This window comes from Pelobates fuscus, chromosome 6 (assembly GCF_036172605.1).
Source record: "Pelobates fuscus isolate aPelFus1 chromosome 6, aPelFus1.pri, whole genome shotgun sequence".
NCBI classification, from domain to species: domain Eukaryota; kingdom Metazoa; phylum Chordata; class Amphibia; order Anura; family Pelobatidae; genus Pelobates; species Pelobates fuscus.
In genome coordinates this window covers 54,951,673-54,968,433 of record NC_086322.1, presented here as the reverse complement: position 1 = coordinate 54,968,433, position 16,761 = coordinate 54,951,673, and the positions used below count along the sequence as shown (strand labels likewise).

Genomic DNA, 16,761 nt, shown 5'->3' with positions numbered 1-16,761 from the left:
ACACGCTTGGCAGGCTGCTGTTTACTGCTTGTGCTCATCTGATCCCTTCTGGGCGCCAGGTGCAGACCCTGGGAGTCCCTGATACCTGGAACAACAAAGGCAAGTCTCTGGCTGAGTGCCGGGTTCGCGGCTTGAGGTGGTGGAAGCTTGTTTTGTTGGGTGGTTGGATCTGTCCCGGTGGGGCTTCACATCCGGTGCGGGATTGTGGTGGCTTAAGGTGGAGGCGAGTGCTTGACGTGGGGCAGGCTCTGCATTTCTGTTTGTGCCTCCGGTCCCGTCTTCGACCCCTTTTGCGTTGGTGGAATTTAATGGGGACTGCTTCGCTTAGCTGTGGTGGAGCTTGTTGGGGCTGTGGTGGAGCTTGTTGGGGCTTCCTGCTTGTTATTTGCTTCCAAAATTGATTAAAGAGTCTGTCCAGCTTAGACTCAATATCCTGCCATGCTTTGCTGGTACCAGGAGGACACACGGCTGCCGCCATATTGGGAGAGTCGCAGATGAGTATGTCAGCCTGGGCGGCTGTGTTCTGTGCGTCCATTAGCTCCAGACAGCCTCTCAGGGGTGAACCGGGATAGCCCCCACTGGTCCGAGGGGGGGGGTAACGGAGCTCCTGCCGGGAAGTAGCTGCTCCTGGGAATCCCAGGATCGGGAGATCGGCCACCTCTCCCGCCCGGTGAGCACCAGGCCACACTTGCCACGCGGAGGTAAGTAAGACTCTGTCGAGTTGCTGACTGCTATTAAGCATGTCAGGTCGGTCAGGTAGGAGCAACATTGCTGGGTCATCCCCTTCTGGGATGAAATTCACTTGTTGATAGCTGCTTAAAGTGAGATATTGATGGAGCTCACACGAAGTGTGTCTTTCCTCCATGACAGCTAGGCCCCGCCCCCCGGAAGCTGCATTCTTAGTGAGAGGAGGGACAGTGTAGCTGCTGATTTAATAGGGAAATCGATAGCTAGGCTAGTGTATTCAGTGTCCACTACAGTCCTGAAGGACTCATCTGATCTCTGCTGTAAGGACAGCACCCTAAAAAGCCCTTTTTAGGACTAGAACATCAGTCTGCTTTTTTTTTTTTTCTGTGTAATCTAATTGCGGTTGCCTGCCTGCCAGCGTGTGTGTCAGGCTCACAGCGTATACTGTGCCCACTTGCCCAGTTCCACCACTCATATCTGGTATCACAATAGCTTGCATTTAAAAAAAAACAAAACTTTTTTTACTGTAATATAATAGCAGTCAGTTTCCTTTACACGTGTGCGTTTCAGGGCCTGCCAGGGCACAGTGTCACACCAGTGCAACTCACATCTGGTGTAACCGTAGTGTACATTTAAAAAAAAATACAGGGGGCTTGTTGTCACCTTTCGGGGACCCTTGGTGTTGTACGTGGCTGGGTGGAGGAAGAGACCTTCAATGACATCAGTACGGACAAGGAACGGGACATGGCTAGCTTGGTATCCAACCTTGTGCAAACGGGGAGTTTGCGGTTGTGCAAATGGATTGTTTGCGGTGCGTTAAACAGGGAGTTTGGTGTGTCACTGTGAAGCGGGCGTAACCCTTACACTATCTGATCGATACAACATCATACCTGATGTTTTAAAGCACGTTATTCCAAACAATTTAGGAATGTTAGGTGACTTATGCCCTTTATGGATTAAAACCAGACTCTGCATCAACATGTAATTTTCCATGGGAGTTTTGCCATGGATCCCCCTCCGGCATGCCACAGTTCAGGTGTTAGTCCCCTTGAAACAACTTTTCCATCACTATTGTGGCCAGAAAGAGTCCCTGTGGGTTTTAAAATTCGCCTGCCTATTGAAGTCTATGGCGGTTCGCCCGGTTCGCCGTGCGCGAACATTTGCGGAAGTTCGCGTTCGCCGCTTGCGAACGGAAAATTTTATGTTCGCGACATCACTATCTCTATATCCTTCCATCTGCCTTTCCAAACAAGTTGGCTGGTTTTCCTTATTAACTACTATAGCAAAACAGCTTCGTTTTATATATATTTTTCTATTAAAATGTATAAAACATGTATTTTTATGAATTTCTGACTTTGTTCCAATTATTTATATCTGTTTATGTTTCTAAATGAATATAGATAGATAGATAGATGGATATAGATATAATTATACCTTATAATCTGTTGACCTTTATGAAGTGATTTTGTTTTGTTTGTTTATTGCAAGTTTTATTTCAAACCTCATATGGCTTATTGTTCAGACTAATAACAATGTTGTTATTAAATGCACTGGAAGATAAAACGTTTTACCTAATGGATTTGTGCCCTGCTCTTGCAACGTAACCTCTCACAGAAAAGCACTGGCCGAAGTGCTTCTTACAAATTAGTTCAATGACCTAGTTTGCTCACCAGAAGGTGTCCGTGTAAATCCATACTTACTCTGTACGTCTCTGTCTAGATGTAGCTAGTTTTTGGTGTTGTCAAGTATGTGTGAATGTTAAACAAACAAGATTGATTTCAAATTGGGTTTTATAATCTACTAAAAAAATAAATTTAGACCTAATCCTGATAAAATTTCTGTTTCACATGGTGTCATATACATATCTATGGTGTAGATAAGACATTCACTGACAGCAAGGTTTCTGTTGATTTTCAGAATTTTCCACTGGTTCATTACTGGAGGGTTAAACCATTGATTTGTACCTTCAGTCTGTTTCAAAATGTCTAAACACAGAAAACCAATGGGAATGTGCACACCTTCAAGGATTGTACTTATTCATGCAATCCCGAACATGGCTACACACAATGATCCTACTTTGTTGACAGACCTCAGTGATGTCAAGAACAAATGATGGGTAAGTTTATAAGATCTTTTCTCTGTTTAATTATATAAAAAATAATAAAACTGTATGCACAATGGCAATAAGATGATGGGACAGGGAAAAGCAGAACCAATCACACTTGAGTGAAGAGGGAACAAATCATAAAACAGTTTTGTGCTATAATTACAAATACATAATCAGACTCTTGACATTTAGAGCCAACAAGACATTAACAAGTATAATGTTGTGCATTTTGAGTTTTCAGTCAAATGCGTTTGATTTTTTAAAATGTATTCATATGTTTTAAAGTCTGTGTATTGTACTTGTTGTTTTCCTTTTAGTTCAACTCATATAGAGATGCAAATCCTGTGCTGGATCTGCCCAATCACATATTTTCTTTTGTACTAATGTTCATTTTTTGTATAATAAAGTTTTAATGTTCTAACTGCCCCTATGTCACTTCTTGTTTCTTTTCGTACTTCTACACTATTTGGCTGTTTTAAGTTGCTACTAATCGGATCAAATTTGTCTCATGAAGGCTACAGTTTATTTTAACAGGATACGCACTGTATTTTCTCCATGTGACGTTTTTCGACTTCTGATTAGTTTTGGTGGTAACATGCTAATTTATCACATTATTATGTTGTTCTGAAATCTCCCTGTTAGAAGAGATTTGTTCACATCCAGTATTAATGGAAAGAGAGTCATTCTGTGGTGTTTGAAAAGAGAAGACAAAATGTCTGAGTGTTTTTATATGTATATGTTCAGATACAGGCCTTGATCTAATATTGTTGGATAAATATTTTAATTAATGATTTTTTTAAAAATATTAAAATATATATATATAAAAAAAATCATATATAAGAAAATATATCAATATATCGGAAAATATCAAAATATTAAAATATTTTTCAAAATATTAATTCACTTTAAAAGTTTATCAAAAAATATTAAATTATATGAAACGTTTATCCAAATGTATCAAATCAATGTGACAGACGTTGAAAGTACTATGTTCCTTTTTTGGATATTTAGTAGTAATACCCATAATAAATTTCAATTAGGGGAAGACTGTAAAATTATAAATTGTTAAGCTACGTCATTCTTTACCATACATAATGGGGAACATAGGGGAACATAGTGTTCCCCCATACTCTCATCTGTGTCCCGTGAGTTGGGGCTATTAAACAAAGGGACTTAGTGTCCTTCTCCAGGAATAGGGAAAAATGTTTGGTTGCATTGTACTTGAGATCTGTAGCAGAATGCAAATATATTGTGTTTGCAGTAGTGGGACATGCATATTCTTGTGAAATTTCAATTTTCACAATGTAAAACCTTTATTCACTCCTTGCAGTATTTTTTTTTATAACTTCTAAAAATGAATTTTAATCCTAGAAATATTGAGCATTTTAACAATCAGAACTAATTAATGAATCAATTTTGAGTTTGTTTTCTTTATTTGCACTTGGTGTGTAAACAAATATTAAATGTAATACTGAAACAAAAATGTGTTTTTTTAATTTTGCTTTCATTTTTTAAAATATTTTATTCTATTTAATATTGCATTTTGTATACATGTAGAGTATCAAAAGAAAGCCTATTTATCCTTTAAAAATTATATATATTATAGTTTCTGTAGAAATCTATTCACAAACCGGACTTTACATAGGACACGAGGTCATGCCTTTAGACTGAAATAAAGAAGATTTAGTCTAAGGCAAAGACATTTTTTTTTTTACTGTAAGAACAATAAGGATATGGAATTCTCTGCCTGAAGAAGTGGTTTTATCAGAGTCCATACAGATGTTCAAACAGCAACTAGATGCATACTTGCAAAAACAGAATATAATTTTTCAATGTAGGGTTATAGCATCTTGATCCAAGGATAAATTTGACTGCAATTCTGGGGTCAAGAAGGATTTTTCCCCTAGTTTGTTGCAAAATTGGAAGTGCTTTAAACTGTTTTTTTATTATTTTTTTTGCCTTCTTTTAGATCAACTGCAAAAAAACGAATCTGATGAAGGCTGAACTTGATGTGTGCAAGTCTCTTTTCAGCTATTTAACTATGTAACATATACACACACACACACACATCCATATGTACCATTAAAAAAATAAAGCTTTTTCCTTCTGCCTCTGCTAAATTTAAATTAAAACTAATTGCTATTCTTACATAGGTATGGGGTTAATCGTACCCCACTGGAAAAAGTAATATTTATTTAGAATGTCTTGATGATTAGATTTCATAGCATAACAAATTGCTGGTTTAGGCATTAGAAATTATGTCTACCTTTTATGACCAAAAGTACCCAGCATTATAACCCTGATTGTAAATGTGTGACCTTCCAACTGAATCGTTCCCTTAAGACACTTTGAAAGTCAATTTGCTATCTAGGGACTCAGTGCTCAGGGCTATTATGAGGAAATGTGAGGCACATAAGGTACCGTATGTTAAAAACAATACTTTACAAGCTAATTATTAATTTTAAAAAGGCAAATCAGTTTTATTGAATCAGTCCTTTTACAAGAAAAAAAACATACTATCATTATTTTATGTAAGGTCAATGTTCTTTTAATTTTGTAGCAATCATCATAAGAAATAAGCCGGATATCTTTTTATTCTTCCTATTTTTAGAATTGTTCAAAATGTAAAGTAGTAAGTTAAATCTATTACTTTAGGAAATAATGATTTTCCCAGCTGACAATTTAATGTGTTAAAAAATATATATAAAACTATGCGTTCTCTTGTACTGATATAAATCACGAGTAATCAGGTATTTATTTAAATTGAAAAGAGAAAATATACAAATAACAGATTACAGAGTTGTAAATTCACATACTCTTAAGGGGCATCCAGGTCTGCGCTACACCAAAACACTACAAATTCAGGACTACAAAAACAAGTACCCTTAGTACCCCAATGCACAATTTAGGGGAGAGAGTGAGGAAGGGACTCAAATCATGGAGTCAGGGGAGGTTTATCAGAGGCTGCAGGGATGTAGTCAAAGCATGGAGATGGGGGAGAGCTGTCACCTGTCAGACACTGTCTCTTCATTTTCACACAGTCCAGCTTTAACAAAGCAGCGGGCATGGAATCAGAATGGAGGCTACATCAAGGAAAATTGAGTTAGGGCCAGCCTTAGGACTTTTGTCACACTGAGAGAAAAACCTTCACTGCGCCCCTCATTGGCCAAACCCACATCATCCAATACCCCCACCATTTAAAACCTAGAATTTTTATAAACCCCCAAATAAATAAATTACAAAGCGTGGTACACTGATGTGTGGTTCTACTAATTAGGATACTAAATTAAGGCATTGTTTAGTAGCTTTTTAAAAAAAAATAATAATTGTTTATGCTGTTGTTATAGGATGTGAAAAGTGCTGTTCTTGGTGACTTTGAAAATCATTTAAAAGATTTTATTTTCCTTTTTCTTTTAAAAACTATTTTTCGGGGGGCGGGGCCGGGCCGCCATGCCGGCTGGACGCATGTTAGACCAGCTCCCGCTATGGTCCAGCTTTTTGCCTCATTTGGTGGGTTCAGCCCGGCACCCGGAGATACAGAGCGAGACCCCATACCCACTAGGGTTCCTGCCACAACTATAAAGCCTGGAAACAACATTTTGCTCCCCCGTGGCACGACATGCAGCAACTGCGGCCTACCTGGGCGGTGAGTGGAGTGGACGGCCGCCATTCCGCTATCCTGCCTGGGGGCAGTAAGGAGACAACCCCCTTCAGCCTCGGGGGCCCTGGCCCCTAACCCCCCCCCCCCCCTGGACCTGGGGGGTCATCTCGGTCCACCCTGGGGCCCCAAGCATACCAGAAATGGGCAGAGGACACACTCAGCTCGCAAGAAGACAGCGGAGACTGCTCCGAACCTCGAGCACTCTGCAAAGATGGCGACCTCCCTCGGGGCTCTTGGCACCCGCTGCGGGAAACTGTTAGGCTTGCGGCCTTAAGGGCTCAAACCGGGCGCTAACAATCGACACCGAGGCCCCACAATAGAGACCGCTGGCGGCCCTGCCACTACAAAATCGGGATGAAAAACATGAAGGAACAGGATGACCTCCTATGCACCCACCGTGAGCTGGAGACCCTGAACAGAGACAACGCACAAAGACGGGACACAGCCGGAGTGGCAGTCTGGATGTGTGCAGCCTCATGCAGGCGTGCTGGGACGGAATCCTAATGGTGGAGAGGACTGGGTGATCTCTGTGTGGGGACTGAGGGCGCCTCTTCATGCCTAACTTGCAGTAACTCCGCTTAACATAGCCTTGATTAGCAATTTAATTTAATATTTTTTTCACACACTCTACTGACTAGCAAGACGTGGAGAGCCTCAGGGATCACAAGCTATAATCTCAATGCGGACACTGCTCTTGTGTCCTGCTTTATGCGTTCATACTACCCACACTTTAGAGCTAGCATAACTTGTAACGATTTAGCCACTGCTTAAGCTTAATGAGAAGTATTACCAGCAAAAGCGAAGTAAACTAGTGTGATAGAGTCTATATCAGTACCATAAAAATGTGCTAGAATAACGATTGCCACAACATGAGCATATGCATATAGTTGTCTCTAGTCACAATATACGACTGACACAATGATATGGTCTCAACTCAAGTTAAATTGTTTTAAGCAACATGTATAACCTGACTGTCACCCTTCTTTGTTACATCTGACTATGCTTATTCTTGTATTTACTTTAAAAAAAAAAAGTGCAATGAAGCTTGAATCTGTCACCAAAGCAGAACTGACCACCGACTAATGTAACACCTATTGACAGCAATGAAACTTGTAATTATCTCTGCACTTTCAAAAATAAAGAATTAAAAAAAAAAAAAAAAAAAAAACTATTTTTCGCACTGCTGTGCAGGGCATAAAAAGTGCTCTTTTTGTAACTTTTAAAGTCACTGTAGTGTTGGACAGCAATTTTTACACGCCCTGCAAAGTTTTAAAATTGTTTTATCCTCCCCTTTCTTTAAAAATTGGAGAACACAAAAACATGGAGACACAGACATGCATATGTCTCCATATAAAGGCAAAGGCAAACCTAAGCCTTTAAAAAGAGGCATAGGCAGGTCCATAGTTTTGCAATGCCTCTGTATAAAGGCGTAATATGACTCTATATCAGTGGTGTATTTTGGTTTTGTGCTGCCCTAGGCATGAGTTAACCTAGGCACCCCCCTAATCTACATTTACTCCACCCCTTTCTGCCATGGCCACACCTCAACCTGATTAAGACCCGCCCCATCCTCTTTATGCCCCACCTTTTCCTCTTAATGTCCAAGCGGATGTTTAGGGGGCAGCATTTTTGCTCTCCCCTGGATAGTGCTGCCCGAGGCAAATGCCTAGTTTGCCTTGGGCTAAATACAGCACTACTCTATATAAAGTCAAAAGGGCTTGCCTTTTCCTTTATATAGATAGAACACAAACTTTTAACAAACTGCTCTGCAGGGTTTGAAAAGTGCTGCCTTACCAATGCAGTTGTTTTCAAAGTCACCAAGTGTAGCACTCTTCCATGTCCTGCATGACAGCATAAAAAAAAAAATTCCAAAGAAAATCTACTAAACAGAGTCCTAATTTGATATCCATAAATAGGCAATCCCACATAAAGATACCAAATTAGTGGAGCCATCTAGTAAACAGTGCCCAAATTGGCATCCTAAATAGGGGAACCCCACATCAGGGTATCAAATTAGGGAAGCAATACAGTTTTATACTATTAAACAACAATTGTCAAACTAATATACATACACATTGAGGTGAAGATATATAGTCCTGAAAAATAAAGTGTCAGGAGAGATGTCATGTGGATATTGTGTGTCTACAGACAGTAGATTATACAGTAGCTCTATAGTGTGTGTTTGTGTTTGTTTGTGTGTGTGTGTGTGTGTGTGTGTGTGTGTATCTAGGGGCTGCAGTGTGTGTATATGTGTCTAGGGGTTGCATTATATGGGTGTATGATGAGATGTAGGGTGTGTATGTATTTAGGGTCTGTACTGTGTGATAGTGCATACAGGGGCTGTTGTGTTTGGGTATATGGAGTACAGTATGATTCCTTGGATAAGGGTCATAGTATGTGGAGGGTAGTTTGTCTTTATGGGTCTAGTGTATGTGCATAGGGGGTACAAGGATGTATAGGGTTATATGTGTCTGTGTATAGGGGATGTAATGTGTGTATAGGGGAAAAGTGTTTGTATTTTTATTATTACCTTATATTATTACCTTGTAAAACATACACAGACAGACATGCACAGATGCATACACTGACACGTGCACTGATACATACAATGACACAAATACAAACACATATTTGCAAGAAAACAAGAGAATTAGGCACACACCCCTGCAGGGTGCTCCAGAAAGGGAGAGCCAATCCCTGGAGGCGTCATATGGAAGAAATGATAAACATCTAGACACACCTGAGGTTTCTTCAAAAAGGCAGTCTGTTTATTTGGAAGAAAAAAGTGGAGACAATGTTCCGGCTCCTCTTTGAGCCTTTATGAAGTCTTGACTTGACAAAGGCTCAGAGAGTGTCAGGATCGGGACAGGGATCCAACGCGCAGAATACAAACAGGAGATAGGTACATATACCGGACCTTAGAATGGCCGGACTAACGTAAGGAGAAAGCAAAGAATGGTCAGAGACAAGCCGAGGTCGAGGGAACGAGAGAACAGGTAAGCGAGAGACGAGCCGAGGTCAAAGGACACGAGAGATAAGCAGGAACGAAAGTACAAGCCGAGTCAGAACCAAAGAGACAATAGTAATAAGAGCACTGAGTGACCAGTCAAGCTAGAACCACGACAGGGCAATGAACCATTACACACATCCCTCTTTTATACCTTGGTTCTTTAATTGATGACTCCGCCCTTGCCGAGCCCTGATTCGTTGTTCGGAACTAGATTGACAGTTCGGGATGTGATTGCCGTCATGACGTCGGCTCCTGAGCGCCGCATCATAAAAGGAAGCGGGGCTATCGCGGCCGGCGTGTGAACGGCTATGAGAGCTGTGAGGATTGGGTGAATCAGTCCCCCTGAGAGGACGGCCGTTTGAAAGTCTAACCTCCTCCGAGGTAGAGACTTCAGGTACCCTGACAGAGAGGAGCCGAAACGTTTTCTCCACTTTTTTGTTCTTGACTTGATAAAGGCTCAGAGAGGAGCAGAAAAGTTGTCTCCACTTTTTTGTTCCAAATAAAAAGACTGCCTTTTAGAAGAAACCCCAGGTGTGCCTGGATATTTATCTTTTCTTAGAAATACATACACAGACAACACACAAACTGGTCCATATGGCCTAGGGATTCTTCATCTTGTGGTTTTGCAATGTTACCCAAAAAAATCTGGCCAATACGTGTAGTACAAGGTGAATGCTAATTGGCGATAGGGAAGTTATTAAAAAACTTAAAAAGTCAGTTTCGGTATAAAATGTGTTGAGCGCCACATTAGTAGCCCCAGTCCATTTCTTTGTTTACTTTGTTTCTGTTTTTGGTTTGGCTGTCACTATGATAGTCCCAATGTTAATCTGTCCCTAGCATCAGCAATGCCCTCTAACACTTAAACTGCCCTGCTTTGACAACCATTGGAACCAGAATGGTGAAATGTCAGGTCATTTGATCTGCAGTTTCCCTAGGTATACTGATACACATGTAAGATATAATCTAAATATGAAGTAATCAACGAAAAGCCACTGATTTCTATGACAACTGAAAGGAAAAGCCGCAGCTAACAAAGAATCATGGGATTTTTAGTTTTACAACAAGTGAGGGTCTGCAGTTTGCAGTTTTACATAATTTTATATAAATGCTATATAATGAATCAATTACCATAGAAATCAGTGGCTTTTCATTGATTACCTTATATTTAGATTATATCTTGCTTGTGTTTAAGAGCTTTTCTGGGAAGCTCCCGTCCTACCTGAGCAGAATGCTCTCCCCGGCTGTCCCCACCTCCTATAACCTCCGATCCAGTACCAGCACTTTATTTAGTCTACCTCAATACAAAAAGAAAGCAGCCTGATCCTCCTTTTCCTACAGAGCGCCGCAATTCTGGAACGACCTCCCGCACACTTTGAAATCTTCCCCAAGCCTAAAGTCCTTTAACCCCCTTTAACACAGCTTCAGAAGCTTGTCTTACGCTTAATAACACAAGCAATTTTTGCATTTTCGTGCTGTATGCGTTCAACTGCAATTTGCATCTCTCTCGTTTATTGCACCGACACATATTATATACTGTTTTTTAAACGACATAAATGGCTTTAATTTGATGTAACATATATATATATATATATATATATATATATATATATATATATATATAAATGCTTATTTATTATTAAAATAAATACAGAAAAATGCAAAAAAAAAGAGAAATGTTGTGTTTTTTTGTACAGTTTTTGCAATAATAATGTGTGCCTAGTTAGGTGCAGGTTAAAGAATGTAATTAAAAATAAATTCATTCAGTTGTTCTGATTTACAGAATATATAATGTGTCTGGGATTTTAAGTTTATTTTGGTAGTTACAGGTCACAAAGCACAAGGAGTAAAATAAACTTTTAATGTGGAGCGATTTTAGAATTTGGTATGTTTGTCTTGTAAGATTAATATCCATAAAAGAAAATAAAATTGCCACACAAAGGTATATATTTATATAAAGTAGACATCACAGGCTATTGTCCTAAGGTTGTCTTGACACTTTCTAAGTAGCCATTTCACTGCCAATCTGTGCTAAATATTGGAGTAAAATTTAGTTTTTGGTGGTTTTTGGCACACAAACTTATAACAAAGAACTTCTCATGTGTATTTTGTAAAGTTGGTGTGTGCTATTCCTGTACAAAGTTTTATTTTGTGTTCAGTTACTTCTGCTGAGTACAACGATACCCCCATTGTATGTCTTTGGCACTATTTCGTGAAGCTACAGTGCCATATAGGAGACCTGTCCGTTTCAGTAGAATTTTGAGAGGCGGATTTAATGGGCCTATGCTTCAATTTGGGGTATTATAGCATTTGTAAAAGTAGGCACTCCAGGGTATCTCATATGGTGCATATTGTGCCTTAACATGCCCCCATTTTTTCACTAATATATGCCAAAGTATGTGGTAAAAAAATAATTTGGGGCATTTTTTACATACGGATTACATTTTTGCTGGGCATTTTGTACATTTCATATGTGCCACTAAGTTCAAACCCCCCAAATTATGCTCAGCTAAGTCTTCTGAGAAAAACAATATGCCCAATGTATGACCTAGACACTATTTTGTGAAGTTACACTGCTGTAAAAGAGACGTAACAAGTTAAGGTTTTTAAGTGTGAATTTTCATGGAGGGATTTGATGCGTACGTGTCCCACTTTGGAGCACTTGAGCAGGCTACATATTACAACTACACCATAAAGGCATACCATTTCCTAAAGAACACATCCCAGGGTATTTCAAAAGGCATATTTTGAACCTTAGTGTGGGATAATTTTTCCGCTAGCTTGTACACAAAGTGAATTTGCACAGTATATTTTTCAAATCGTATGTGTGCTACGACTGTATAATACTTCATTTGTTGCTCAGCTATGTCAGCTGAGTACAGAAATACCCCCGTATGTACCTTTGCCTGGTATATGTGGACATCGGAGGGGCACATTTGGGACACAGCCATTCCAGTTCTTTTCAAACTTTAAATTTTTACACTGTGCCCATGTCCCATTTTAGAGTATTTTACCAGGCTATATAATCCAAATATCCCATAAAGCCATACATTTTCTTAAAGAAGACATCACAGGGTATTTCAAAACGCCTATTTTGAACCTTAGCGTGGGATCATTTTTCCGCTAGCTTGTACCAAGTGTAGTGGTAATAAGCATTTTTTCTGCCTTTTTGACACACAAAGTGAGTTTGCGCAGTATATTTTGCAAACCTTCTGTGTACTACGACTGTATACTACTTCATATGTTGCTCAGCTATGTCGGCTGAGTACAGCAATACCCCCATATGTACCTTTGCCAGGTATATGTGGACATTGAAGGGGCACATTTGAGACACAGCCATTCCATTTTTTTTTTCAAACTTTGAATTTTTACGCTGTGTTCATGTCCCATTTTAGAGTATTTTACAAGACTATATAATCCAATTACACCATAAAGGCATACCATTTCTTAAAGAAGATGTCCCAGGGTAACTCAAAAGGCATATTTTGAACCTTAGCGTGGGATCATTTTTCCGCTAGCTTGTACCAAGTGTAGTGGTAATGAGCATTTTTAAATGTATTTTTTTTACTTTGTAAAACTTTTTGTACTTTGTAAAACCCGTTTTTAAACTTTTTATTTCTTATTAAATATTTTACACGATCTTAACTTTTTTTACACTTTTAAATTTTTTTCTAAACTTTTCTTTTACCGTTAACCCCTAACTAGCAGTAAGCAGCACTAACCGTAAATTCCCCATTTTCCCATAACTCCCACCCACCCCAGCTAGCAAAATATATAATTATAAAATATTTAAATTAATTAATTAAATAAATTGAACCCCTGAGGGTTAAAAAAATAAATAAAAGTTAATCCTCAGGGGTTAAACAAAATTAGATCACAGTATAATACTGTGATCTGTATTTTGATCACTGTAGGCAGTTGTTTTTATTTAGACTGGGTAAAGGGGGGGTGGTATTTTTGTTTACTTAAACGTTACTAAAACATTTTTAAAAGTTTTTTTTAACCATTTTAAAGCTTATTTTAAAAGTTTTTTTAACGTTAACCCCTAGTTAGCCTAACGCCAATTCCCCACTAACTTCCACCCATCCCAGCTAGCTAAATATATAATTTTTAAATATTTAAATTAATTAATAAAATAAATCTAACCCCTGAGGGTTAAAAAAAAATAATGAACCCTCAGGGGTTAAAAAAAATCAGATTACATTAAAATGTATTCCCTGCCAATTGATCACTGTAGTCAGTGATCAATTGGCAGGGAAGGGGTTAATTTTATTAAAGCAGAGGAAAGGGGGGGTGGGATTTACCTTTATTTTTATTTTTTTTACACAGGGGGCAGGATCAGTGAAGATCCGTCTCCCTGCTCTTCACAGTGAACCCAGAAGTGCAGGGAGGCGGAAGGTGAGTATACACAGCACATGTGCTCGCTCTGACATGCTGTCAGAGCGGGCACATGAGCTGGGACAGCCCGATCCGGTGCTCCCGGTCTGCCTCTAATGCAGAGGCAGACCGGAGCACCGTTAACCCCGCGATCGCCGCAATTGCGGCGATCTGGGGTTAACTTTAGTAAATGACGGAAATTTTCCATCAACGGTCCTTAACTGAAGGACAAGGTTGACGGAAAATGTCCGTCACCGGTCGGGAAGGGGTTAAGAGATCCATCTCTACATACCTCAAAACAGAATGCACCTGTCATGGTTGATTATATATTTCTTACCTGTTCTATGTTAAATTTTGTATATATTGTGTATTAATATTGTTTTTGTATTTTATTGTACCCTATTGTATTAATGCAATGTTTTGTGGACCCAGGACATACTTGAAAACGAGAGAAATCTCAATGTATCTTTCCTGGTAAAATATTTGATAAATAAATAAATAATGGCAAGTCTGCTCAGTTACGTTGCCTCCATATGTCATTTATAAAAAAATGGTAACAAATGAATTCCCTCCCACACAGCCTTGTTCATGTTCATAGCGGTTTATTCCGTAAACACTGAATTCTAGAACAATTTAGGCATGAAATTCTAATTTGGAACAAGTCTTCACTTATAGTTACAGCTAGATTATTTTTGCCTACATTTTGTAATTCTTTCTATCGAATAAATCCCTAATATAACAACATTTTGTGACATAAAAGATCGATAAAGGACCTGCTGCCTATCCTCCCTTTTAAAGAAATATATACGCATTGACATTATGTATTTTAATGGTTTTATTTAATAGAAGAAGGTGCTTGTAATGCATAAAGATGAGTATTAATAGGTAAAATTAGCATTCTTTGGGATTAGCACGTTTTTTCATTTTACCACAGTGCCACCTAGAGGTTAAATTTATACCAAGAACAACTTAAAAAATACTACATAATTATCTCCAGCAGATACACCCTGAATCACACTAGTTTATTCATAACACATCAAAATGTGAACTGCAAACATAAATTACAAAAAGGGTGAAATAGATAAATTGGGATCAAATCTCCAAGTCATCTCGGCTATTTTGACAAATTCATTTATATTTCACTCACTTTCGATGTTCAGTGAATTCTAACTTCAGTACACAAACTTCCAGATACAAGGTGTGGGTTGTATTCAGATTTTCCCATGATTTCACCCTGTCTTCTTCCGCCTGTACAATGTGAAATGCACACACTTTACAAAACAAACTCGTGAGTATAAACAATCTATTTATTTCAAATTCTTTCAGTCTTCTTGCATTAACATGAATATGATTTTCCTAATCTGACACTTACAATTATGAAAAGATAGAGGGGTAGATAAAGAGAATGCAATATGTAATGACATATTCCGGTGAAAAAGGAATAGAAAAAACATAACATTTTTCTTAAAAAGTTGCATTTGTAGGAGATAGTGGGGTTTGAGACAAATTGGCAATGGAAAAAAATTGATGTGTCAAGAATTTGAAACCTATCATATAAAAATATGTTTTTTCAATAAATTTGTTTTCATTAATTAAGACAGTATTACTGGATATAACATTTCATAAGAATAACATGTTTCAATATTTTAAAGATTACAAGCAGTATATCAAGGCATATTATCATGTTAATATGTATAAAACAGAAACATATCTTAGGGTTGTGTTTTGATTTTAAAGAAGGGAATCACAGGGTCAGTAGGAGGTAATTACTATTTCACACGGATGCACAATCAAACTGTATAATTTAAAGTGAAGCAGAGATGGCTAAGAGGAGGGGAAACACCTTGGGTAAGTGCAGTGGCATACTAAGGTGGGTGCGGAGGGGGGCACGGATGGGGCGCGGAGGGGGCGCAGAGGGGGCGGTTTGCCCCGGGTGCCACTCACTAGGTGGGTGCCCGGGGCGCACTTTCATGCCGCTTGCAGGAGTCTTCACGTTTGTTTCCCATCCAGCAGCAGCATGTACTCTGTTCTCTCGATCGGCAAGAGCGTTGCGATGTGTTGCTATGGCAATGCTCCGCACGCAATGGATCCCGAGCGTTGCCATGGCAACAAATATATGCATTGCACACAGTACACAAACACATACACTACAAAAACACACACTGCATACAATAAACACACACACACTTATACCTGTGTGCCTGTGTATCTGTATGTTTGTCTGTATATGTGTATCTGTGAGTCTGTGTTTGTATCTGTGTGTCAGTGTGTGTCTGTATGTGTGTCAGTGTTTGTCTGTAAGTGTGTGTGTTTGCATCTGCATGTGTGTTAGTAGCTGTGTGTATCTATCTGTATGTGTGTCAATGTTTGTCTGTATCTGTGCATGTCTATGTTTCCATGTATCTGCATGTGTGTCACGTTCACAGTAAATGATGTGGAACACAACTGCAGATTTGTTAGGACTTTGATATTTTATTAAGACACTTAGATGGAACTGAGACTTCAGTTCCAGAATTACAGTTACTGTTTCTTTAACCCCTTAAGGACACATGACGTGTCTGACACGTCATGATTCCCTTTTATTCCAGAAGTTTGGTCCTTAAGGGGTTAAATAATAAACGGTTTGTTTCATTTAGCATTGACAAGGTTCAGAATTCATTAGCATCCGTTATTCTTGTTAACAGTTCAAATTATAAGAGATTATATACATTGGAATTATCAGCAGCAAGACTGGTGCAGTATAACTTAAATAATACTTGTTTTGAGGGATGCTGTAGCAGGCTTGCTGAACAACTTGATAGCAGACTTTAGTATGAGGAAATAAGATTATCTGTAGCAAGACAGGTACAGCTGAACTTGAATAATACTTGATTTGAGGAAAGCTGTAGCAGGATTGCTGAAAAACTTGATAGCAGACTTTAG

At 38.8% G+C, this 16,761-nt stretch overlaps 1 long non-coding RNA gene across 1 annotated transcript in view; it reads left to right on the top strand.

Moving 5' to 3' along the window:
* Positions 1–16,761, top strand: part of LOC134615351 (uncharacterized) — a 98,786-nt gene that overhangs the window by 23,921 nt on the left and 58,104 nt on the right. Inside the window, exon 2 of the long non-coding RNA XR_010091291.1 lies at positions 2,605–2,803. This is a non-coding gene — a long non-coding RNA (uncharacterized LOC134615351). The remainder of the gene's footprint in view (positions 1–2,604; positions 2,804–16,761) is intronic.